Source organism: Microcaecilia unicolor, chromosome 7 (genome assembly GCF_901765095.1).
Source record: "Microcaecilia unicolor chromosome 7, aMicUni1.1, whole genome shotgun sequence".
Lineage (NCBI taxonomy): Eukaryota > Metazoa > Chordata > Amphibia > Gymnophiona > Siphonopidae > Microcaecilia > Microcaecilia unicolor.
The window spans coordinates 67,711,985-67,737,387 of NC_044037.1; the positions used below are offsets into that span (position 1 = coordinate 67,711,985).

Consider the following 25,403-nt stretch of genomic DNA (forward strand, 5'->3'; position numbering starts at 1 on the left):
AGACCACCTCTGTTAGCAATCGCCTCTCTGCTCTATGTATCAAGAGTGAACTGTGCAGGAAGTGCAGAGTAATGCTATTACTAAGTTTGTTACAGTACCATATTTATTTTCACTTCAGTATTACACTGTGTAAAGGCAAACTTTTCAAAGTTTATGTTACAAATAAAATAATAACCATTAAAGTCTTGATTTTCATTTCAGTTTCAGTATTACATTTTGTTGGAATTACCCTTTATGGGCCAAAATGCAAGCCTTTTTAATCGCACTGATTGATCAGCAATTCCAAATTGTAATCGTTGCCCACCCCTAGTAAAAATCTGGATATATTTGATCGTCTGCTGATGCAGCTTGTATGTATTATGTTCCACTTCATTTTACAGACAGCAATGATTCCATTGCAATCAGCCTGGTGAGGGCACTGCAGATCACCTCAAACTGTCACGGTTGAGATAAGTCAGGAAGAGGAAACCAGGAAAAAGTGAACTTCAGAAAAACACTCACGCCTTGTAGCTAGAGAGCAGGTGTGATTTACTGCAAAGCTTTTTTTTGGCTGGACTGGAGCAAGCGCTGAACGGCTGCCAGAGATACAGAGAGCAACAAATCATTCAAAACTGACAAGGTGGGAAAGGGCTCCTGATATTTTCTCTATTTGGTGGCTAATGATGGGCTAGATTTACAGAAGTGTGTTGCCATGTTAGCATTTGCTAACTCACATTAATGCACATTATTAATACAGGTTTCATCATATGCAACAGGGTGTATTTAATAATAACATGGTAAAAACCATGTAGTAGCACATTTAGTAAATCTAGCCCAGTGTATTTGATCATGTATTCTTTGAATTGCTGTGAACCACATAAGGTCTTTTGATGGACCAGGAATGCAGTTTATAATTTTAAGATTAAACTGGATTAGATCTGTTTCTTTAGCTTCATTTTTTTCATTCCAGGGGTTTAGTCATGGGGTGTATGCACAGAATCAGATAACGTCATGGTCTCTTCTTTACATAGTTTTCTAATGTGAATGTTGAAAACTGGCAAACTTCAAGTAGGTAAACACGGTTGTAGAGCTGATAGATTCTTTTAAGATGAAATAGGTGCAACCCACAAAACATTTGAGGCAGAATGCATATCCCTATGCCCAGCACACTGTAACTTTTCTACACTCGTTCTATATTCCTCTCAGCACTCCCTCTTATTCTCATATTCCTCCTCGCCCCGCCTCAGGCATCCTCCCAGCCTGATCCCAGTACTTTTCCATTGGCAGCGGTGTGTGCCTTTATTCCTAGCCTTCCAGGGTGCACTGCATTGCAGCATTGTGCATGTTTACCTCCAACACCTCACAGGCAACCCCTGGGACCCACTAGATACAAAGCATGGATAGACAGAGAACCACCATTAAGGGGTATAGTTATCAATGTGGGCTACCTTTAAGACATGTTGTTTTATTGCTAACCCAAGTTATTGCATAAAATGGGACCTGTGCTAAAATGGTACAAGTTAGAGTTAAAATAACATGTCTTTCCAGTGACCCACAAATTACAGAAACAACTGTTGCTGCACTTGAAAGTGAACTGCATAGTATTTTTTTTTTTGTTACATTTGTACCCCTCGTTTTCCCACTCATGGCATGCTCAATGCGGCTTACATATTGTATACATGTACTTATTTGTACCTGGGGCAATCATGGTCAAATAGCACTAGTTGCCTCTTTAGATTTGTCCATCGTTTTTGATTTGGTCACCCACCCGTTGCTATCGGATAGATTACGGGATATTGGTCTTCGTGGTGTTGCAGGAATTGATGCATAAATTTATGATACTTCAGGAGTCAGACAGCACACACCAGAATGAGAGAGAAATCTTCTTTATTTGCCAGCAAACAAAGTAGAACATCAGCATTAAGTCTCTTCTTCTCTTTCTCAGCTCTCTGTGTCTTTCTCTCAGCTCTCTGTGTCTTTGTGGCTTCTGTCTCAGCTGCTTCTCTTCTTATGCTGTCTTCTCCTTCTTCTGTCTGTTCCTTCTGTCCTTCTCTTTCTTCTGTCTGTTCCTTCTGTCCTTCTCTTTCTTCTGAGCTCCTTCTGACGTAAACTGCTTCTTCTCCCACTTAAATACAGTTCTATCTAGCCTAGCCTAGCCCCCTTACTCTCCAATTGGTTAAGGAATAGATTGATTACCTTGCCTCAACCAATCAGTTCTATACAAATATCAGTTACATAGGTTCCAGACATCCTAAACTGACCTGTGACCTGGGGCCCCTTACACCAGACATTTGGGCTCCAGTCTCTTACATGTTATTATGATTGATTTCTCATATTCCTAGTACTAACTGCTAACTAAACTCTGGCATTCATTAAAGGGGTCAAGGGCCAATCTTACTTAATAGCATACATATCAGGTTATTACTTTCAAGACCATTTCTACATTTTACCTATAATTAATCAAGGAGAAGAGAGCTGACTAATCCTGACCTTTTTCACCTATCAGCTTATACATTGTACCAGCCAGAACTGCAGATAACTTAAAACACATGTTGGCCTCTTCACTGCAGTCCTTGCTTAGAAAGTCAGACAAAGAATTGAACAAATATTCTACATAGAAATTACAGAATAAAACATATTCTAAAATAAGCATCCTTATAAAACATATTCTAAATATCAAGAACTTCTAAATAATATTTCAGCCTATTCCTTAAACTACAATGTGTCATATGTCTGGCTCATGCCTGCTTACAAAACTACAGTATGCCTAACAGTATACAGATGTTGAGCTAGCATTGGCAATTCACAAGGGTGAGAGTTTCATTTCTCACTGACCTTTCTAACCTTTGGCTCGGCAAGCTAGACATTGAGTAATTAACCTGAACCATCTGGCATTCCTTCATTTTAGTTGCAAAACTGAGAATTTAAAATAGTATTTGAGCACCTTTAAACAAAATTAACCCTTAATATGATTTCTTATATATATTATGCCCATGGCTGCCTCATTCCCCCCTTTGAGACTAAAATCAGCTTATGCAGAGATAAGTCTCACTACTCAAACTCTGGAGATTATAGTGATCCTAACTAGGAATAGACTTATGAACCACCATTACCCTACTCGTTAAGGTCCGACGGCATACTGCCGAAGCACATGAGGCCAGGAAACAAAACAACAACCCTGCTAAAACTAAGACTATTAGGGAAATAAACAAAGGACGTATCCAGGAGGTCAATGACCACCACCAGGAGGTAAGGTCTAATCCTCCTCGGTAATCCTCCACATTAAGGCTGGCCAACTGTAGGACTTTATCCATGGCATGCCTAACTACATGCGTCCTATTTATGACAATAGTACAGCACTCTGAAGAATTTAGCACTGTGCAGAGACCACCCTGGGCTGCAAAGAGATAGTCAAGACCCATACGGTTATACTGAGAAACTATACTTAATTCATTAATTTGATCCTGCAATGCATTGACTACCACGTTCAGCTCATGAACTAGAACATGAAGTAGGGATTGAAGTCTCCGGGTGGCCATACCTAGTTCAGTAATACCCGCTACCGGGCCCCCAATTGGAATCCAGGCCGTGGCAGAAAGGGCTACAAGTCTCTTTTTAGTCAGAGGATAAGTAGAGTTAATATACTGGAGGGCTAATTCAATCGCCTCATCCTCTGTGGCAACGGAGGAGGGTAAGGACAAGGCCTCTCGCTTAGAGCGGTGCGGGGATGGTGGCTTGAGAAGAGGAATAACTTTAGGAAAATAATTCAAGGTTACCAATACACAAAAATCATATGTGGGGGGAAGAATCATGTGGAGGACATTATCACAGAGCCAGTAATGACCAAGGAGAGGGCGACGAAAGTTCCCAATAAATGTAGGCACAGGATGGAGATTAGGATGCCCATAATGCGAGCCCCTATCCCAGGGGGAACGAAGAAATGGAGACTTTGTACACCATAGGTGCCAATCCCCAATTGTGACAGACCGCTCATATGATGCAACCCCTTCATACCCCGGGGACTTATGAAAGTAGAAAATAGGATGGGACACTATAGTCTTCTCAGTAGTATAGTTAGGAGCCAGATAATCACCTTGGTCATAATCTGCAGGTATGGTAGTAGGGCACATAGGAGTACCTGGAGAAACTACCCACACAGGTTCCTCCTTCTCTGGGAGAACATTAGTATAGTTACAGGGAATGGGAAGAACAGTTGAGATGTCTCTTGTTAAACAAAACACTCCAGAAGCTGGATAGGGAGACGTAAAAACTGGCCTTAGAGAAGAATCAGAAGGGGCAGTAGCATTATAAAAGGACCACCAAGTATAATCCTGGCTCCAAGGGCCTGAACTCGAAAAATAGGGAGGTATAAGAGCTGGGAGCTGCACAGGGACAGGAACAGCTGGGACATCTGTAGTATAAGGAGAAAATCGGGAACACACAATACAAGGGGAAGTAATCTTTGCCTGGCTAATTAGTTCCTGGACAGAGTGTAACCAAAGGTTGGAGCGAGTTGGGGTTTTAGGAACAAGGAGGCAAGGAGTAGAAAACAACAAAAGCATCCAAACTACTAACATTTTCTTTCTTCCTAATCTAAAACAAATACAGCAAACTAATTAAGCAATAATATTTCAACAGTCTGTGCTAATCACAGATTACTCTCATATAATGTTCTCAGTCTTTGAGTTCTTATACCAGTTGGGATAGACCCTCAACTGACAAGGATCAAGCTCTCAAATTCCAAGAAAGCCAGAATCTGGACAGAAAGAGTCTCAGTGTGAAGCCGAAGTTCAGCAGCTCCTGCAGTATGCAGTTGACCCTTCTTTTCAGCTAGTAGATTCTTTGGTTCGGGTCAAGCGCAACTTCAATGGCTCCGCTGGATCTCTTTCTGCTCTCCACTGTTTAGGCTCCGTCTGATCCTTGCTGGGCTCAGTCTGGTCAGCAGACTTAATTCGAGACCAATGGACCCATGGAGTTATCCCTGCGACCTTCACAGCTGCAGGGGTAGAAAGCAAAACAGTAAAAGGTCCTTTCCATCGGGGCCCCAAAGGCTGGAGCCTCCAGTCTTTCACCCAAACTCTATCCCCTGGCAGGAAGGAATGTACCTGAGCCTGGAAGGGGACAGGGTTTATTTCTCTCACATAAGACTGAAGCTCAGAAATTATCTTGCCCAAGAGGGCTACCTGCTCCTGTACCTGGGCAGACCCTAAAATCCCTATGTCTCCCTTAATTCCCTGCAAAATGGCTGGGGGCTTCCCATACACAATTTCAAAGGGAGAGAGGGCTGTTCCTTTAGTTGGAGTGCATCGGAGGCGGAAGAGGGCTAGTGGCAGTGCCTGTGGCCATTTCAGTTGGGTTTCCTGACAAATCTTTGCTAGGCTATTTTTCAAGGTTCTGTTTGCCCGCTCAACCTGCCCTGAACTCTGGGGACGATAGGCACAATGCAATTTCCAGGTAATGCGCAATGCGCGGGACAGGGCCTGAAGTGTAGCTTCAACAAAGGCGGGCCCATTATCTGAACCTATGGCAAGGGGCAGTCCATACCTGGGGATGACATCCCTAAGGAGGGCTCGAGCTACTTCTGTGGCTTTCTCAGTGACTGTAGGATATGCTTCCACCCACCCAGAAAAGGTACAGACCATGACCAAGAGGTATCGGAGCCTACCGCTCCTGGGCATTTCTGTGAAGTCTATAACTAGAGACTCAAAGGGTGTTAGTCCCCTAGACTGAACTCCTGGTGGAATACGGGGTCCCTGACGAGCATTATTCTGGGCACAGAGAGTACATCGGGCTGAGGCAGTGGCAACCAGACTATCCAATCCCTCCAGCACCACTACTCGACTGAGTAGGCGGGCTAGTGCTGTTTTCCCTAAGTGTGATAGGTCATGAGCTTGAGACACTACAGGCCAAGCTAGGTGGCGTGGCACCAGAACTCTGGTATCAGGGAGATGTAACCAGCCATCAGGTCTCCTTACTGCACCTTCTTCTTGAGCCCATTTCTCTTCCATTTGGGTATACATAGGCGTCCATTCTTGCAATCGAATTTGGAACAGGGGAGTCACAGTACTTGCTAGGGGTCCTCGAGCAGCTTCCTTGGCCACCCGTTCAGCATGGCGGTTCCCTCGGGCCACTGGAGTATCTACCCTTTGGTGTCCCCTGCAATGAATAACAGCTACCTTCTTAGGGGCCCACACAGCCTCTAGCAGCTGAAGTATTTCAGGTCCATACTTAACAGGTTGGCCTGCAGCATTTATGAGTCCCTTTTCCTTATACAAAGCTCCATGAGCGTGTAAAGTTGTGAAGGCATACTTGGAATCAGTATAAATGTTGGTTACCAGTCCTGCTGCTAGCTCCAGAGCTCGTATGAGGGCCACAAGTTCTGCTTTCTGGGCTGAAGTTCCTTGGGGCAGGGCTCTTGCTTCTATCACCTTGTCTTCTGTCACCACAGCATAGCCTGCCAATCGCTTGGAGTTCTCCACGTAACTGCTTCCATCTGTGAAATAAATTACATCTGGGTCCCTCCACGGAACATCTTTAAGATCTGGTCGACTGGAGTACACTTCATCCATGGTTTGGATACAGTCATGATCCGGAGGTCCCTCAGATGCTGGCAAAAGAGTGGCGGGATTAAATGTAGCCACTGTTTCCAGGTGTATCCGTGGATTCTCACACAAGCTAGCTTGGTACTTAACCATGCGGTTATTTGTAAACCAGTGGTTGCCCTTATACTCCATGAGGGTAAGAACTGCGTGGGGGACTTTAACAACCAGTTCTTGCCCCAAGGTCAGCTTATCAGCTTCCTGGACCAGTAAGGCTGTTGCTGCAATGGCCCTCATGCAGGCTGGCCATCCTTTAGCCACTCCATCCAGCTGTTTAGACAGGTATGCAACAGGCCTCTGCCAGGATCCCATCATCTGGGTCAGCACTCCCAGAGCAACCCCCTGTCGCTCATGGACATACAGTGAGAAAGGTTTCTCCACATCAGGAAGGCCTAACGCAGGGGCTTGGAGTAGGGCTTTCTTTATGGCAATGAAGGATTGTTGAGCAGTAGGTCCCCATTCAAATGGTTCCTTTTCACCCCCCTTTGTGGCTTGGTAAAGGGGTTTCGCCATCAGTGCAAAATTTGGAATCCAAATTCTGCAGAATCCGGCTGCTCCCAGAAATTCCCTAACTTCCCTTCTGGACTTGGGTTGGGGAATTGCAGCAACTGCTTGCTTCCTACTGACATCCAGTCTCCGACTTCCCTGGGAAATACAGAAGCCCAGATACTTCACTTCTGACTGACAAAGTTGGGCCTTTGAGCGTGAGACCTTATAGCCTGCATCCAAGAGTAACTCCAGCAATTCTCTGGTAGCCTCAAAACACTCTTCCTGAGTCACTGCTGCAATCAGGAGGTCATCTACATACTGGAGTAAAACTCGCCTGGAAGGCTCAGATTTAAAAGTCTTAAGGTCTTGTCCTAGGGCAGTCCCAAAAATGGTGGGGGAGTTCTTGAACCCCTGTGGCAGGCGGGTCCATGTATACTGAAGCTTCCTTCCTGTTACTGGGTTTTCCCATTGAAAGGCAAAAAGCAGTTGACTGGCGGGGGCCACCCGAATACAAAAGAAGGCATCTTTTAGGTCTAGTGTCGTGAAATGGGTAGCTCCAGAAGGTATCAATCCTAGCAAGACATATGGATTAGGTACTACAGGGTGTAATGAGATAGTGGATTTGTTAACCACCCGTAAATCTTGGACTGGCCGGTAGTCCTCAGTCCCTGGCTTCTGAACTGGCAACAGTGGCGTATTCCATGGAGACTGACAAGGACGAATAATTCCATGGGATAACAAACGATTCAGGTGTGCTTGGATCCCTTCCAGAGCCTTTCTAGGAATTGGGTATTGGCGAAGATGGATTGGCCGGGCATTTGGAAGTAAGTCTACATGGACAGGAGGAATATTTCGGGCCAACCCTGGGGGATTATCTTCTGCCCATACCCCTCTGACTTGAAAGCTATCTGCCAGGGGTAGGTCAACTTGGCCATGTGACTGATGCAGCCGCCATTCTTCTTCAAGGGGGCAGCAGAAACTCAATATACCCTTTGGGCTAGATGTCGGGGGCCGAAAGGAGACTGAAGTCTGGCCATCAGAGTCAAAGGAAATTTGGGCCCTAAGCTTGGACAGCAGGTCTCGACCTAACAAAGGGATTGGACAGTCTGGCATATACAGGAATTCATGAGTGACTGTGTGTGAGCCTAATTGGCATCTACGGGTTGTCAGGAAGGGCCTCCGGTTCTGCACCCCCGTGGCTCCCACCACTCGGACAGTTTTTCCAGACACAGGCGCTAATCGCTCCGTCACAACAGAATGTTCAGCTCCTGTATCAATCATGAATGGAATTGAGCGGCTCCCTATAGTTAACTTGACCATAGGTTCCTGGGAGCCCAGTTTGTAGGAACCCGGTCTGTCCTATTCGTCCCATTCTGCCATCTCGGCTATCCCGATGATGTCAGATTCAGGAGGCTCATATCTTCCCTCTCGAACTCGGCCTCGGCTTCCTCGATCTCCTGGTCCCCTTCTCAGTCCCTGGCGCCTCTGGGGGCATTCATCTTTCCAGTGCCCTCTTTCCTTACAGTAGGCACACTGATCCCTCTCCAATCTTGGTCTGGGATTCTCCCCCCTTGGCCGGGATTGATTGAAGAATCTCGGGGCCTGGCTGGTGGTCCGGGGTCCCACTTTGGCTTCCCATTAGCTAGAGGTCGACCTCGATTAAGGGTGGAATTAGTAATGGCTGCCGCTAAAAGGTCGGCCTTCTTCTGCATCTTCCGGTCAGCCTCTCGACGCACCTCCTGATCTCTATTAATGAAAACCTTGGTTGCGATCTCAATTAGCTGGGTGGTATTCATCCCTGCGAATCCCTCTTGACGCTGCAACTTCTTCCGGATATCTGGCATACTCTGGGCCACCAATGCGCTATTCACCATTCTCTGGTTTTCTAGGGCTTCAGGATCAAATGGGGTGTATGTTCTGTAGGCTTCAATTAGTCGCTCTAAAAAGGCCCCAGGGGATTCAGTTGCCCCTTGGAGAATTTCAGAAACCTTTGCCAGATTAATGGGCCTCTTTATGCCTTTCCTCATACCTTCCAGCAAGTCCCGGCAATAGCCAGACAACAGTTCATAGTGCTGCCCATTATTTGGATCCCAAACTGGAGCTGCGCGAGGAAACCGAGCTCTAACCCATTCCTCTAGGTTCTGTGTCCCCTCGGGGGCACGCGCTCGCATTATGGCCTCAGCATTTTGCAAAATCTTCCGCCTCTCCTCAGTTGTGAAGAGGGTCAGGAGAAGTTGTTGACAATCAGTCCAGGTTGGGTTATGGGTGGCCATAATGCTAGCCACTAGGTCCACCACTGCCTGAGGCTTTTCAGTATAAGAGGGGTAATGCGTCTTCCAATTCAGGAGATCGGTGGTTGTGAAGGGTACATACTGGTAGGCCTGTGCCTGTATAACCTGACCCTGATTATTAGGATCCGGTCGAGTGGTAGTTACCTGACGAAGTGGCAGAACTCTCGAGGAGGTGGGAATGGAACCTGAGGTAGAGCTAGGAGCTACCCTCCTATCATGCTCAAAAGTGATTGCAGCGGGTCTAACCCATTCAGGGGAGGTAGGTTGAAACCCTGAGGGATGGGGAGGGGTACTCATAGACTGAGAGGTGGTCACAGGTGAGTCAGTCCATTGAAAGGGATGCCGGGCCCCTAATGAGTGGGTAGGGGTACTAGAGGGAGAGGCTGGGCTGTCAGGAGTTGAGGAGTCAGGGAGTGGAGCCCAAAGCGGGTCTTCGGAGGTTAACAGGGAAGGATGTGGCAGAGGAGGGTAGAGACTGGCTGAAAAGTCCAACCTAGGATGTGGTGGGGTTCGCACAGTGGGGGAGGAACTATCCGGAGAAGCCTGTACTGGAGAAGCTTGGGCTGGGCGGCGTGGATCTCTAGGGGCGGCACGGAACCCCAACAATGGGCCATAAGGTGGTGGCTCAAGATCTGAGGGGTCATCAGAGAGTATGGGTTTCTCAGGCAGGGTAGGGGCAGAAGCCACCGATTGAGTGGTAGGCTTCCTGGGGCTCTTTTCCTCTTCTAGTTTAGATTTTCTAATCTTTCTTTGAGCACGGCCTAACATGAATTTTACTGGGGATCCCATATAAGTTTTCAACCAAGAGGGAGGGACAGTCACAAGGCTATCCCAGGAATCTATATAAGGGAGTTGTTCAGAATATTCTGGTTCTCCTACAACTATGCTGTAGACCTTCCGGATTACTTCAATATCTAAGCTGCCACTAGGGGGCCACCCCACTCCCATAGATGGCCACTCAACTTCACACAAGGTTCTTAAAGTACTTGAGCTTAAAGTCTGTCCATAGTCATTAATTAAAAATCCTTTTTTGAAATTCTTAAGCATACAATCTAGGGGGGTAGCAATTTGTCTAGATGATGTCCCACCCATAATGCTTACAGTTACAACACACAAAGAGGGGGGGAATTTTTGAAAGTGCAGTAAGGGGTCCGCACTCTCGAGACACTAGGTAGACAGACAGCAATCGCTTCCTTCCGTTGCTGGCCAATTGAACTCGCGTTAATTGGAAACGCAGCTATAAGAAGTCCGCACTCGTTTAACATTCACGCATCACACATTCTGCACAAAAAATCCCACCCAACAATTTCAGATTTCTCAGATACAGATAAGCTCAAGCGGTTTCGCTTCTAATCTCCACTAGACTAGAAGGTACTAGGTCCTTCGCTGAGAGTTGATCAGGCTCTCCTTCCCCCAATTTTTGAGGGGCTGGTTTACAACTTTCTAGCTAGAATTATAATACAGAATACAGAATACATACCCGGCGAATGTTCTCCAGTCAGTTGGGTGCTGGGATTAATGCAGGATTCAGAATCCCACCGCTGCCACCAAGAATTGTTGCAGGAATTGATGCATAAATTTATGATACTTCAGGAGTCAGACAGCACACACCAGAATGAGAGAGAAATCTTCTTTATTTGCCAGCAAACAAAGTAGAACATCAGCATTAAGTCTCTTCTTCTCTTTCTCAGCTCTCTGTGTCTTTCTCTCAGCTCTCTGTGTCTTTGTGGCTTCTGTCTCAGCTGCTTCTCTTCTTATGCTGTCTTCTCCTTCTTCTGTCTGTTCCTTCTGTCCTTCTCTTTCTTCTGTCTGTTCCTTCTGTCCTTCTCTTTCTTCTGAGCTCCTTCTGACGTAAACTGCTTCTTCTTCCACTTAAATACAGTTCTATCTAGCCTAGCCTAGCCCCCTTACTCTCCAATTGGTTAAGGAATAGATTGATTACCTTGCCTCAACCAATCAGTTCTATACAAATATCAGTTACATAGGTTCCAGACATCCTAAACTGACCTGTGACCTGGGGCCCCTTACACCAGACATTTGGGCTCCAGTCTCTTACATGTTATTATGATTGATTTCTCATATTCCTAGTACTAACTGCTAACTAAACTCTGGCATTCATTAAAGGGGTCAAGGGCCAATCTTACTTAATAGCATACATATCAGGTTATTACTTTCAAGACCATTTCTACATTTTACCTATAATTAATCAAGGAGAAGAGAGCTGACTAATCCTGACCTTTTTCACCTATCAGCTTATACATTGTACCAGCCAGAACTGCAGATAACTTAAAACACATGTTGGCCTCTTCACTGCAGTCCTTGCTTAGAAAGTCAGACAAAGAATTGAACAAATATTCTACATAGAAATTACAGAATAAAACATATTCTAAAATAAGCATCCTTATAAAACATATTCTAAATATCAAGAACTTCTAAATAATATTTCAGCCTATTCCTTAAACTACAATGTGTTATATGTCTGGCTCATGCCTGCTTACAAAACTACAGTATGCCTAACAGTATACAGATGTTGAGCTAGCATTGGCAATTCACAAGGGTGAGAGTTTCATTTCTCACTGACCTTTCTAACCTTTGGCTCGGCAAGCTAGACATTGAGTAATTAACCTGAACCATCTGGCATTCCTTCATTTTAGTTGCAAAACTGAGAATTTAAAATAGTATTTGAGCACCTTTAAACAAAATTAACCCTTAATATGATTTCTTATATATATTATGACCATGGCTGCCTCAGTGGCACAGTTCTCAGGTGGTTCAGCTCGTTTCTGTCTGACCGATCATTTACTGTTCATACCCCATCTTCGACTTCTTCTCAGCATTCTGTGTCTTATGGTGTGCTGCAGGGCTTAGTTCTCTCTCCACTGTTGTTTAACGTTTATCTCAGCCCATTGGCCACTTTAATTCAGGACCATGATATCCATCTTTTCTTTTATGCAGATGATATTCTTTTGATTTACCCAACTTCATTCTTATCTCAGGCCCTTGGGCAACTTCAGTCTTGTCTGACACATAGGCGCCGACTCCGTGGGTGCTCGAGCACCCCCAATATTGCACCCACCAGAAGTTCGTTCCCTGCCTCCCTCCGAGTTCCAGAGTCGTCGTCCCTCCCTTCCTTCGAGTTCCAGGCCCCCTCCCTCCGAATTTTAAAAGCCATCTTGACTTACCTCGTCGGGGTAACGGCGGCCGGCAGCAGCAGTAAAAAGCGTGCAGGCTCGGCGCTTACTTCAGTTTTCCCTTCTCTCTCTCTCAGCTCTGGTCCCGCCCTTGTGGAAACAGGAAATGAGGGCGGGACCAGAGCTGAGAGAGAGAGAAGGGAAAACTGAAGTAAGCACCGAGCCTGCACGCTTTTTACCACTGCTACCGGCCGCCATAATCCCAACAAGGGAAGTCAAGATGATGACCCTGGAACTCGGAGGGAGGGGGGCCTGGAACTCGGAGGGGAGACGAGGGGAGGGGGGAATGCACCATCTGTAAAAAAAAATTTCAGCACCCCCAATCATTTTGAAAAGTTGGCTCCTATGGTCTGACAGATCTGGTTGGTTAACTAAGTACCAACTTGTTCTTAATCCCTAAGACTGTAGCATCATGGATCACTGGTACTCATCTGCTTCCTGCTTGTACTCCAGTCCTCTTTGATAGGCCTATTACACCGGTTCCTAGTTTTCATTGTTGGGGAATTCAACTTGATTCTAAATTTTTTTTTGAACCTCAGCAGTTTCTTCTGTAAGCTGAAGAGACCTAACTTTTAGCCTTTCCTCATAAGGGAGTCAGTCATTCTATCGTCTTAATCTTCTTCATGTGAGTTACCATACCAAACTCCTAGGTATTTTATAAAGTCTCTTTAAATATTAAACAGAAGTGAAGAGAGTGGGCAGCCTCCCTTTACAGTGTGATTAACCTAGACAACAAGGAATTTATAAATAATTGCATTTTAAGAGACATGTATAACATTCTAACCATTTGGAGTAAATTCAGACCAATGCCATGAACATGTAACACCAGCAGATAATGAAATGCTTTTTTGTCGTCTAAGGAGAGAACAATGACTAGAGGTACCTGCTGTTGGGCTTGATTGCTCAGTTTCATTTAATTAAGGTTATCAATTCTCTGAACTCTACTTACCCATTACAGATCCACTTCCTGCCTATTTGCTTAAACACTTCCTTCCTGATTCCTCTTCTACCTTTCATTCATTCGATGGTGAAAAATCAGCTAGGCCACCATTACTTATCCTGAATCCTGGAAAGAAGCAGTAATAAGACCTTTTCTTTAAGGATGACAAAGCAGACTCCTTAGTTTTTTCTAGTGCTTTTTTGCAGAAAAAAAGGTGCCGGTACTCATTATGGATGGGGGTCACCACATATGGCTCCACCCTTATGATAGCCACACCCCTTACACCAGCTATGACGCATATAAACAGACATCATTGAAAATATTATACTAGTATAGGAGAAAAAAATAATGTGAATTTTTTTCATCAGAAATAATTTCTATAAGCTGTTACAGCTCCAGTATACCCAGTGCAAAATAAGACAGCAGATATAAATTCTCAAATTGGACATATTTCAAACACTAAAGTGAAATAAAATGATTTTTTTCTACCTTTGTTGTCTGGTGACTTTGTTTTTCTATTCATCCCAGTCTCTGATTCTGCTGCTCTCTATCTGTTCCCTTAACTCCGTTTCCAGAGCTTCCTTTCCATTTATTTCTTTACTTTCCTCCTTTCTTCTTCATTTCTTGCCATACATCCATAAGTAAAAGCTGGGTCCTCCTGTATCAGGGCCGGTCTTAGCAAGTGCGGGGCCCTATGCAGACCAATTTGGTGGGGCCCCATCCTAGCTCCGCCCCCAGCTCAAGCTAAACTTGTACAGAAAAACTGATTGAAATAATAAGCACAATGCTATCATAACCCCCCCCCCCAGAAATTATTCAGTTCAAGTCCACTACAATTAGTAGTTCCAATTCTCATAACCCCGGGGGGGGGGGGGGGGGGGTGGTCAGAGGTGCGGACACACAATCTCTCCACTGCAAAACACTATACACAAACTTGTGCAAAAACACACTCATAACCTTACCAAATCATAACAGCACTAATTCTAAGGACAGGACAAGCTACAACCTTATGCATGGAAAGACAGCACTGTAATTACACCAGGCTCTAAAACACCAATACACTACCTCGTGAAAAAAACAATACAAAAAGGGCTGCAAATGCTACATGCTAGCAGGATACTGCACCTTGATCACGCATGAAAAACACATGACACAACAGATATGAAGGCAAAATAAACTGGAAAGTTACCTCAAGAAGTCAGACTCAGCATGCAGCAATACTAGAAAAATTGAAACTTACATGCAAAATATCACAGATGCACATTTCCAAAAGCTGACATATTCCAATTAATACATTCTGAATAAAATACTTTTTTCTACCTTTGTTGTCTGATCATTTGTTTTTTTTTCTATTCGCTTTGGTCCCAGTGTCTTCTGTTTTATGCAGTGTCTTCTTTCCATTTGATATTTTTTCTCTCACCATGTCCACCATCCTCCTGTGTCCTTATGTGTCCTGTCTACCATCTGTAGCCCTGTTACTATCCTTTCTCTAGTTTCAGCATCTGCCTTCAAAGTGTTCTGATCCAGTCCTTAAATTCAGCAATTTCCCCTCCATGCATATCCAGCATTTCTTTTGACTCCTCTCCTTCCATGTGCATCTACTTTCCTCCCCTCCCCTACATCCATGTCCAGCATTTCTCCTCTATCCCTTCCCCTCCATCCATGTGCATCTCCTTCCTTTGTCTTTCTTTCTCTCCATTCCTGCCCAACATTTCTCCTCTCTCCCCTGCCCTCCATGTCCAGCAATTTCTCCTCTCTCCCTGAGCCCTGCCCTCCCATCCATGCTCCTCTCCCCTGCCCCCTCCATTCATCATCCCTATCCAGCCATTCCCATCTCTCCCTGAGCCCTCTCCCATCCATGCTCCTCTCCCCTGCCCCCTCCATTCATCGTCCCTATCCAGCCATTACCCCCTCTCCCTGAGCCCTACCATCCATGTCCAGGTCCTCTCTCCCTTACCCACCCGCTCCCACGTTCAACTGCCTGCCCGCCCTGGCGCCCTCTTTTTCACCCCCAACCAAGGATGGCTCTTTGTTTTTTTTTTTACTTTACCCGCCTCCATCGCCGGAATCCAAGCGTCACTAAAAGCGCTCATCCTCTCCCGAGTCCCACTCTCTAGCAGAACGCAGCAGAACTGGAGCTCTTCCTGATTCGTTCATTCTCAGTGTCCTGCCCTCGAGGGCGGGACACTGAGAATGAATGAATCAGGAAGAGCTCCAGTTCTGCTGCGTTCTGCTAGAGATGTCGGGGGGACTCGGGAGAGGAGGAGCGCTTTCAGTGACGCTCGGATTCTGTCGAGGCGGCGACGGAAGGTAAAGTTAAAAGGAAAATGAAGATCCTTGCGGCCGGAAAGAGGCTGACTGAGGCGCGCCGCGCGGGCCCCCCTAAGCGCGGGGCCCTATGCGGCCGCCTCGGCTTAAGACCGGCCCTGTCCTCTATGGAATTGACTGGAGGAGGTATAACGTGGATCCAGCTTTTGCCTATTTTCTCCATCCATGTGCAGTTTTTCTCCTTTCTTCTCTTTCCCTCATCTTCTTTTTTCTTTCCTCCCCTCCATGCATGTCCAGCATTTCTCCTCTCTTCCCTCCCCTGTATCCATATAAAGCAATAATTCTCTCTCCCCTCTCCTCCACCCAAGTCCAGCATTTCTTCTCTCTCCCCACCAACCCCTCCATCCATCCATGTCCAGTAATTCTCCTCTATCTCCTGTTCTCCTCTCCATCCATGTCCAGCGATTCTCTTCTCTCCCCTGCCCTCCCCTCCCATCCCTGTCCAGCGATTCTCATCTCTCCCCTGCCTTCCCCTCCCATGTCCAGCATGTCTCCTCTCTCCCCTGCCCTTCCCTCTCCCATGTCCAGCGATTCTTCTTCCAGCCCATCCTCCTCCCAGCCCCTCCTCCTTCTCCACTGCCTGCCAACGTCGGACTCGGCAGCGTGAACGGTGCAGGTAGCAATTGAAAGAGGCTATCAGCATTGGAGCTTCCCTCTGTGAGTCCCGCCTATGCAGAAACAGGAAGTTGAAACAACATAGACAGGACTTGCAGAGGGAAGCTCCGACGCTGACAGCCTCTTTCAATCGCTGCCTGCACCATTTGTGCTGCTAAGTCTTAAAAAAAAAAAGTAAGTAGGGAACTGAGAGGAAGTGCAGGACTCACCGGGGGGGGCAAAAAAAAGGTGCCAATACGCCGTACCATTGCGTACCGGCACAAAAAAAGCACTGTTTTTTTCCAACTACCAGCCAATCTTCAATCTGCCATTTGTGTCCAAGATTATTGAGAAGTTTATAGAGAATATAAATGCCTTTCATCCATGACAGACTGGCTTCTGTTCCCATCATTTGACTGAGTGAAAGCTTCTTGGCCTTGAGAGAATCCACATACAGTGGTGGAAATAAGTATTTGATCCCTTGCTGATTTTGTAAGTTTGCCCACTGACAAAGACATGAGCAGCCCATAATTGAAGGGTAGGTTATTGGTAACAGTGAGAGATAGCACATCACAAATTAAATCCGGAAAATCACATTGTGGAAAGTATATGAATTTATTTGCATTCTGCAGAGGGAAATAAGTATTTAATCCCTCTGGCAAACAAGACCTAATACTTGGTGGCAAAACCCTTGTTGGCAAGCACAGCGGTCAGACGTCTTCTGTAGTTGATGATGAGGTTTGCACACATGTCAGGAGGAATTTTGGTCCACTCCTCTTTGCAGATCATCTCTAAATCATTAAGAGTTCTGGGCTGTCGCTTGGCAACTCGCAGCTTCAGCTCCCTCCATAAGTTTTCAATGGGATTAAGGTCTGGTGACTGGCTAGGCCACTCCATGACCCTAATGTGCTTCTTCCTGAGCCACTCCTTTGTTGCCTTGGCTGTATGTTTTGGGTCATTGTCGTGCTGGAAGACCCAGCCACGACCCATTTTTAAGGCCCTGGCAGAGGGAAGGAGGTTGTCACTCAGAATTGTACGGTACATGGCCCCATCCATGTTGTATTATTTGTAGTAAATAATTAGCAGATTTTAGTACACACAGCTTCAGCTTTAGAAATGTTAATTTCTTTCTTCATCTCTCTCTCATTCACCCCTGAATAATTCACTGCTGAGTCACTTTAAAGTTGAAGTAACAAAACATCTGTTTACTCACAGTTTGCAGTTAGATTATAATCAGACAGGCTTTTATATACATATTACTATACATTTGTCTTATCAGCTCCTTCCATGTGCTTAGATGGTAATGGATGCTCACACCACCATAGATCCTCTCAGGTTAGGAGAGATCATGAGCTCCATGTGCTCCATGTGCTGCATGTGCTGCATCTGCTGTGTCTAACCCCCACAGGAAGTTGCATAGCTGTGTGACCTCTCTAAGTAATTCACATCAGAGGTCACAGAGTAATCACAGAGAAATAATAGGTGACAGGCAATGCATGTAAAATACAATTACATTCCAACAAACCCCTTCTCATGCATAACTGTCATGCAATTATTTATTCATACAAAGTCCAAGCTTTATACGCAAATTCACAAAATGTTCTCTGGGTAACGGTTTGGTCATGATGTCAGCTGTCATCTCACTGGTGTGACAATAGTGTAGACTGATGACCCCTTCTTTTGCCAACTCTCGCACGTTGTGGTATTTCGTTGCGATGTGCTTGGTGCGTGACTGAACCTTGTCATTCTGTGACAGTCGGATGCAGCTCTGATTATCTTCCATTATCTGGATTGGTCTCTTTTCAGCTATTCCAAAATCCAGCAAAAGTTTTTCAATCCACATCAGTTCTCTGCACGCTTCCGATACGGCCACATATTCAGCTTCTGTAGAAGACAAACTCACAATACTTTGTTTATGACTGGCCCATGAAATTTGTACATTTCCATACATAAACACATATCCACTTGTGGATTTATAATCAGAATGATCCCCTGCCCAATCTGAATCACAGTAACATATTAGTTTTGGATTACTATTGGCTGAAATCTTTAATTTACAATCAATGGTACCCTTTAAATACCTTACCATCCTTTTAACTGCAGTCCAATCTGATTTGGTAGGTGAGCTGACCCTTCTGCTCAAAATTCCTACTGCATTTGCTATATCAGCCCTGTATGTGGTAGCTAGATATATAAGCTTACCTATGGCTGATCTATATTGGATGTTATCTGGTAAAGGTTCTCTTACTGTTTCATCCTTCAGAAAATCAGTGATCATGGGAGTGCTTACAACTTGGGCATCTTGCATACCTAAACTTTCAATAAGCTCATTTATTTTCTGCTTCTGGCTTAGAAGATAAGAACCATCATTTTGTTTCTCAATTTCTATACCAAGATAGTATGACACATTACCAAGTTCTTTTATCTCAACATTCTGGTTTAAACACTTTACAATGTCCTTGTACTCTTGCTCACTTTTGCTTGCAATGAGCAGATCATCAACAAAAGCTAAAATGTATGCATATTGTCCATTTCTGCACCTAGTGTACAAGCATTTATCTGCTTCACCTTGCTTAAATTCTAAATTTGTCAATATTTCATGCAATTTTTCATTCCAACATTCTGCACTTTGCTTTAATCCATAAAGACCTTTGTTTAATTTACACACTAGCTGTCTTTGTTTTGTATTTATGAAACCTGTTGGTTGTTCCATGTACAAGTCTTCAGTTATGTCTCCATGAAGAAACGCTGTTTTCACATCAATGTGGTTGACTTGCATGCCTTTTGAGACTGCAATGCTCAGAAGTGTTCTGATTGTCGTGTGTTTCACTACAGGTGCAAACACTTCATCAAAATCTTCTCCATATTTTTGAAGATATCCCTTTGCCACTAATCTGGCTTTATACCTTTCCACTTTTCCTTGTGCATTCCTTTTTAACTTGAATACCCATTTGCATCCTATAGCTTTCTTGCCAGGAGGTAATTTTGTAAGAATCCAAGTATTATTTTTATCCAATGCATCAATTTCTTCTTGTGCAGCTTTATGCCATTCAGCAGCTTCTTCTGCTGGCATTTTCTCAATCTCATCCCATGTTAAGGGCTCTTGAGCTTCTGCTGACTTTGTTAGGTAAGACAGTCTTGGGGGTGGAACACCTTTGTTTTCCCTGGATGAGCGTCTGACAACAGGTTGGTCTGACCTTTCCGCATCCTCTAAATCTGAGAGTTCTTCTCCAATTGATTCCCCTTTTCCAACTGTACTGTCTTCTTCAATGATCCTTTCTGTGTCTGTTTCCTCTGCCTGTTCCTCGTTAGATACAGATGAGTTGCTTTCAGACATCTGCCTTGGTATGGCATTTATATACACTGGCATGTCTATTATGGTTCTAGTTTCATATTCTGGATGATAAGGCTCATCTGGGATAATCCAGCCTTTATCAACCCTTTTGTTTTCATCAAAATATGTAACATGTCTTATGCCAACAATGCCAGTTTTCAGATTCAAAATTCTATATCCTTTGTGTCCTGGAGCATAGCCAACTAAAATGCCCCTTTCTGTTGTGGAATCCAGCTTATGCCTTCTTTGCTTTGGTATATGAGCATATGCTGTACTTCCAAATGTTCTTATGTGTGACAGGTTTGGCTTCCTACCATGCCATGTCTCATGTGGTGTGCGCTCAGCGCCTTTAGTTGGCATTCTGTTTTGTAGGTACACTGCTGTGAGAATGGCTTCCCCCCATAGTCTTTTAGGGAGATTGCTATCTGACAGCATACACCTGGTCATTTCCACAAGTGACCTAAATTTTCTCTCTGCAACAGAATTTTGCTCTGGTGTATAAGCTACTGTTGTGATATGCTGAATGCCTTCTTGTTCTAGAAATGTGCGCATGCTTTGTGAAGTGAACTCACCACCATTGTCGGTCTGAAGAACCTTTGGTTTTCTTTCAAATTTATTGCTCACCATGGCTACGTATTTCTTCAGCATGTCTGTGACTTGACTTTTTTCTTTCAGCAAATAGGCCACACAGTATCTAGAGAAATCATCCAAGAATATTAGCACAAATCTGTTATTTCCCAATGATGGGATATTAAACGGTCCACATAAGTCACTGTGTATTAAGTCCAGCACTTTATTACTCCTATTTCCTGTGTATGCAGGAAATGAGGGTCTCACACCTTTTTGAGTAACACAGTCTATGCATTTCTCAATTTTACCAGCATCTGCACTTATCTGAATGCCAGTGGCTAGTTGCTTACTGTAAAGATCCTGGATCACCTTAGAATCACGATGTCCCAGGCGGCGGTGCCAGATTTCCAGACTACATTTACCATCATTCTTCCTTACTTGCGCCATATGTGAGGCTTCACCTGAAATGTTCAGCTTATAAACATCATTATGCATAAAAGCTTCAGCATACACTTCATCATTTTTAGAGATTGTGCACTTACTGTTTTCAAAATGAATCACAAATCCCTTCTTATCTAATGTAGATACACTAAGCATATTACAAACTGCTTGGGGAATATACAAGACATCACTTACAGGAATTTCTTTAACTTCATTAGACACTTTGCATTTTAAGAATCCAATACCTTTTGCTTGGATCTTAGCAGTCCCTGCGTTTGCAGTTTTAAGAATACCTTCCTCTGGACACATTTCCTGAAAGAAATTCTTACAATTGGTTAAATGGCATGTGCTCCCTGAATCCAAAATCCAAGTACTTTCATTTGAATTATTATTTACCATAGTCAAAGATTTTTCTGCCATTAGAAAAGCCCTTGTGTTTATCTTTGTCCTTCATACATTTCCTGGTTTGAAAATTCTTTAGTTCCATTGGCTTAGGTGAGCTAGAGGGAGTGTTTTGTGTTTCCTTACACCATTTAGATACATGTCCCTCCTTTCCACATGAGTAGCAAATCAGCTTGCCCTTGGGTGGAGTTTTCCCATAGCTCCGCCTTCCTCTGTTCTTTGCCAAGAAATTTGTTTCATTTCTCTCTGACTTGCTTTGAGAACACATCTCCTCAGAATCATTTATTATGCATTCCTGCCTTAGTTTTGATGTTGCCTGTTCAAAAGATTGCCCTTCAATGGCCTCATTTACAGACCTAAAAACATCAAACTTCTTTGATAGTGAGGTAAAAAGAAATGCTCTTTTCAATGCATCACACATGGGAATTCCAGAAAGTTCTAGCTTTTGAAATGAAGACATAAGATGCATAATGTGATCATTACATTTACTTTTATCCCTTAATTTGGTTTCATTCAACTCTGCCAACCAAATTGGTTGCTGCTTTGCATATGTAGTTGCATACATAGTTCTCAGTTTACATAAAATGTCCTTTGGTGTATCTTTTCCCTCCACTAATATGGCTTGTTTCTCTGAGAGAGCTTCCAAAAGCATGCACTTCACATAATAGTTTGCATTGTCCCATTCAGCCATATTTTCAGCTGTTCTGTCTTGGTCTAAGCATATATTTAATCTTTTTGCTCGAAGGAGACATATGAATCTTAATTCCCACTGCCGATAATTAAACTCAGTTAATTTAGGCACCTTGAGAGAATAGAACAATGGTGAATTTCTTCCCTCAGCCATTTTCTTAGCCTTCTGTCTGCTGTGTGGGGGGAGAGAGAGACAGACTGAATCTTTCCTTTAAAACTTAAGAGAAAAATGTGGCCTTTTTTTCTGCCTGGTAATATTTCTCTTCTTTTTCAATTCCTGAGCCTGGGCCCATAACCCTTTTGTTGTATTATTTGTAGTAAATAATTAGCAGATTTTAGTACACACAGCTTCAGCTTTAGAAATGTTAATTTCTTTCTTCATCTCTCTCTCATTCACCCCTGAATAATTCACTGCTGAGTCACTTTAAAGTTGAAGTAACAAAACATCTGTTTACTCACAGTTTGCAGTTAGATTATAATCAGACAGGCTTTTATATACATATTACTATACATTTGTCTTATCAGCTCCTTCCATGTGCTTAGATGGTAATGGATGCTCACACCACCATAGATCCTCTCAGGTTAGGAGAGATCATGAGCTCCATGTGCTCCATGTGCTGCATGTGCTGCATCTGCTGTGTCTAACCCCCACAGGAAGTTGCATAGCTGTGTGACCTCTCTAAGTAATTCACATCAGAGGTCACAGAGTAATCACAGAGAAATAATAGGTGACAGGCAATGCATGTAAAATACAATTACATTCCAACAATCCATTCTCCCATTGATGCGGTGAAGTAGTCCTGTGCCCTTAGCAGAGAAACACCCCCAAAACATAACATTTCCACCTCCATGCTTGACAGTGGGGACGGTGTTCTTTGGGTCATAGGCAGCATTTCTCTTCCTCCAAACACGGTGAGTTGAGTTCATGCCAAAGAGCTCAATTTTTGTCTCATCTGACCACAGCACCTTCTCCCAATCACTCTCGGCATCATCCAGGTGTTCACTGGCAAACTTCAGACGGGCCGTCACATGTGCCTTCCGGAGCAGGGGGACCTTGCGGGCACTGCAGGATTGCAATCCGTTATGTCGTAATGTGTTACCAATGGTTTTCGTGGTGACAGTGGTCCCAGCTGCCTTGAGATCATTGACAAGTTCCCCCCTTGTAGTTGTAGGCTGATTTCTAACCTTCCTCATGATCAAGGATACCCCACGAGGTGAGATTTTGTGTGGAGCCCCAGATCTTTGTCGATTGACAGTCATTTTGTACTTCTTCCATTTTCTTACTATGGCACCAACAGTTGTCTCCTTCTCGCCCAGCGTCTTACTGATGGTTTTGTAGCCCATTCCAGCCTTGTGCAGGTGTATGATCTTGTCCCTGACATCCTTAGACAGCTCCTTGCTCTTGGCCATTTTGTAGAGGTTAGAGTCTGACTGATTCACTGAGTCTGTGGACAGGTGTCTTTCATACAGGTGACCATTGCCGACAGCTGTCTGTCATGCAGGTAACGAGTTGATTTGGAGCATCTACCTGGTCTGTAGGGGCCAGATCTCTTACTGGTTGGTGGGGGATCAAATACTTATTTCCCTCTGCAGAATGCAAATAAATTCATATACTTTCCACAATGTGATTTTCCGGATTTAATTTGTGATGTGCTATCTCTCACTGTTACCAATAACCTACCCTTCAATTATGGGCTGCTCATGTCTTTGTCAGTGGGCAAACTTACAAAATCAGCAAGGGATCAAATACTTATTTCCACCACTGTACGTGGAGAACTCAGTAGATCCCACGGGGCGTCAAATAAAAATAAAAAAGGTGGGAGTGTGAGCCAGGCGGCCCAAAAACTGGAACCAAAGTAAAATTAAAATATACAATGTTTATTAATTCTACAACAAATAATAATAAAACAATTATACATTGAAAATGACTCGACACAACGTTGTGTTTCGGCCAGATGGCCTACATCAGGAGTCTGATTACTGAGGTAAGCAGTGAATCGAGATTATCGATGATTATGATAAAAGAATCTCAGTGTGCAGCGCGCAGTGGCAGAAGGATCACTCAGAGAATGGTCTTTTTCAAGACCATTTTAAGATTCTGTCTGCAGATTTTTCATTGGACATAGTTTTCTCGTACACTGAGATTTTTTTATCATAATCATCGATAATCTCGATTCACTGCTTACCTGCTGTTTCTTAACACTGCTCTCCAGAGAAAGCACTGCCTTTATAAAGAGGCTTTTCAGTGGGACTTAGCCTATTAAAAACTATTAGTATAATTAGGAATGGCCAGCCCTTGTAATTGTAGAGACCTAAGTTTTTCTACCTTTGTTGGCTGGTGACTTTCTTTTTCTGATCATGCTGGCCCAGTATCTGATTCTGTTGCTGGTATCTGTCCTCTTAACTCCGTTTCCAGGGCTTCGTTTCCACTGTATGCAGTGGTGTGCTGGACCAGGCTCTCACAGACTCGCAAGAGCCGGTTGTTAAGTTTTTAAGAATTTTGGGAGCCGGTTGTTAAAGTAGGGCCCTCCATGGCTACTTTAACAACCGGCTCCCAAAATGTGGGCTTGGGACCCCTGCTGAATTCTCTTTTACTTTGCTGGTGGGGATGCTGAGCCCTGCCACTCAAGTAAATAGACTGCTGCTGCTCCCCGCTCCTTGTTTCCAGCTCTGAGCAGCAGGCTGGGACTTCTCCAGCATGTATGAGAAGTTTCAGCATGCTGCTCATAGCAAGACGTTGGGAGTGGTGACAGTCCATTTATTGGCTGCCAGCAAAGGTATGCCTAGTGTGCCCTCACAAAGGGAGGAAGGAGAGAGAAGCAAGTGTGGCTCCCCCTCCCCCCTGGCCACCCCTGGCCCTTCCAACTGCAGAGCTGGCTATGTCTGAAGAAAGAGTCTGTTGTTAAAAATTTACCAGCACACCCCTGACTGTATGTATCCTTCATTGATAAGTCTCTGACTCTAAAGTTTAGCAATTTCATTAAAGCAAAATGTATTTTCACATATCACAAACTCTTCCTATCCAAACAGAATGTTTTATATAAAAACAAACATACAAAAAAAAGCAATCAGATTTTTACTTACCAGCTATTCTACACTATACGTCAGCTAAACTTCCTCGTTGAACCTCAGCCAGTTTACATGGATTTTAGCTGTAGATATGATAATTATGTACACATCATTTCATTCATGCCCTCCAGTGTACATGCTCAGAAAAAACAAAAACTTTGAACCACTTACAGATAACAATTACACTATTTATTTTTTATTTCTCCCCAGTCTCACTTGCACACCTTCCTTCAAACCTGTTCTCTTTAATTTGAATGTTCTTCAAGCTCACCCTGAATGAAAAGTTCTTCCCACACCAAAGACACATATAGCTGCTGGTTGTACTTTTTGAAGTAACTTTAGCAGAGTGTGTCTGTCTCAGCACTGCTGTGCTACCTTCACTTCCTGATGCGGGCAGGGGAGAGAGGAGAATCACAACTTCAGGTAAAAGATTTTGCAAGTGAGTGGCGCCCTCTAGAGGTCGGCGCCCCCCTGCGTTGCTTACCC

General features: G+C 44.1%; 1 protein-coding gene across 2 annotated transcripts in view; it reads left to right on the forward strand.

Annotated features, from left to right (window-relative positions):
* Positions 1-555: 555 nt before the first annotated feature.
* Positions 556-25,403, forward strand: part of LOC115474692 — a 73,351-nt gene continuing 48,503 nt past the window's right edge. For both annotated transcript variants that reach the window (XM_030210301.1, XM_030210303.1), the window contains exon 1: positions 556-619. The gene's annotated coding sequence lies outside the window, so the exon portion shown is untranslated. The remainder of the gene's footprint in view (positions 620-25,403) is intronic.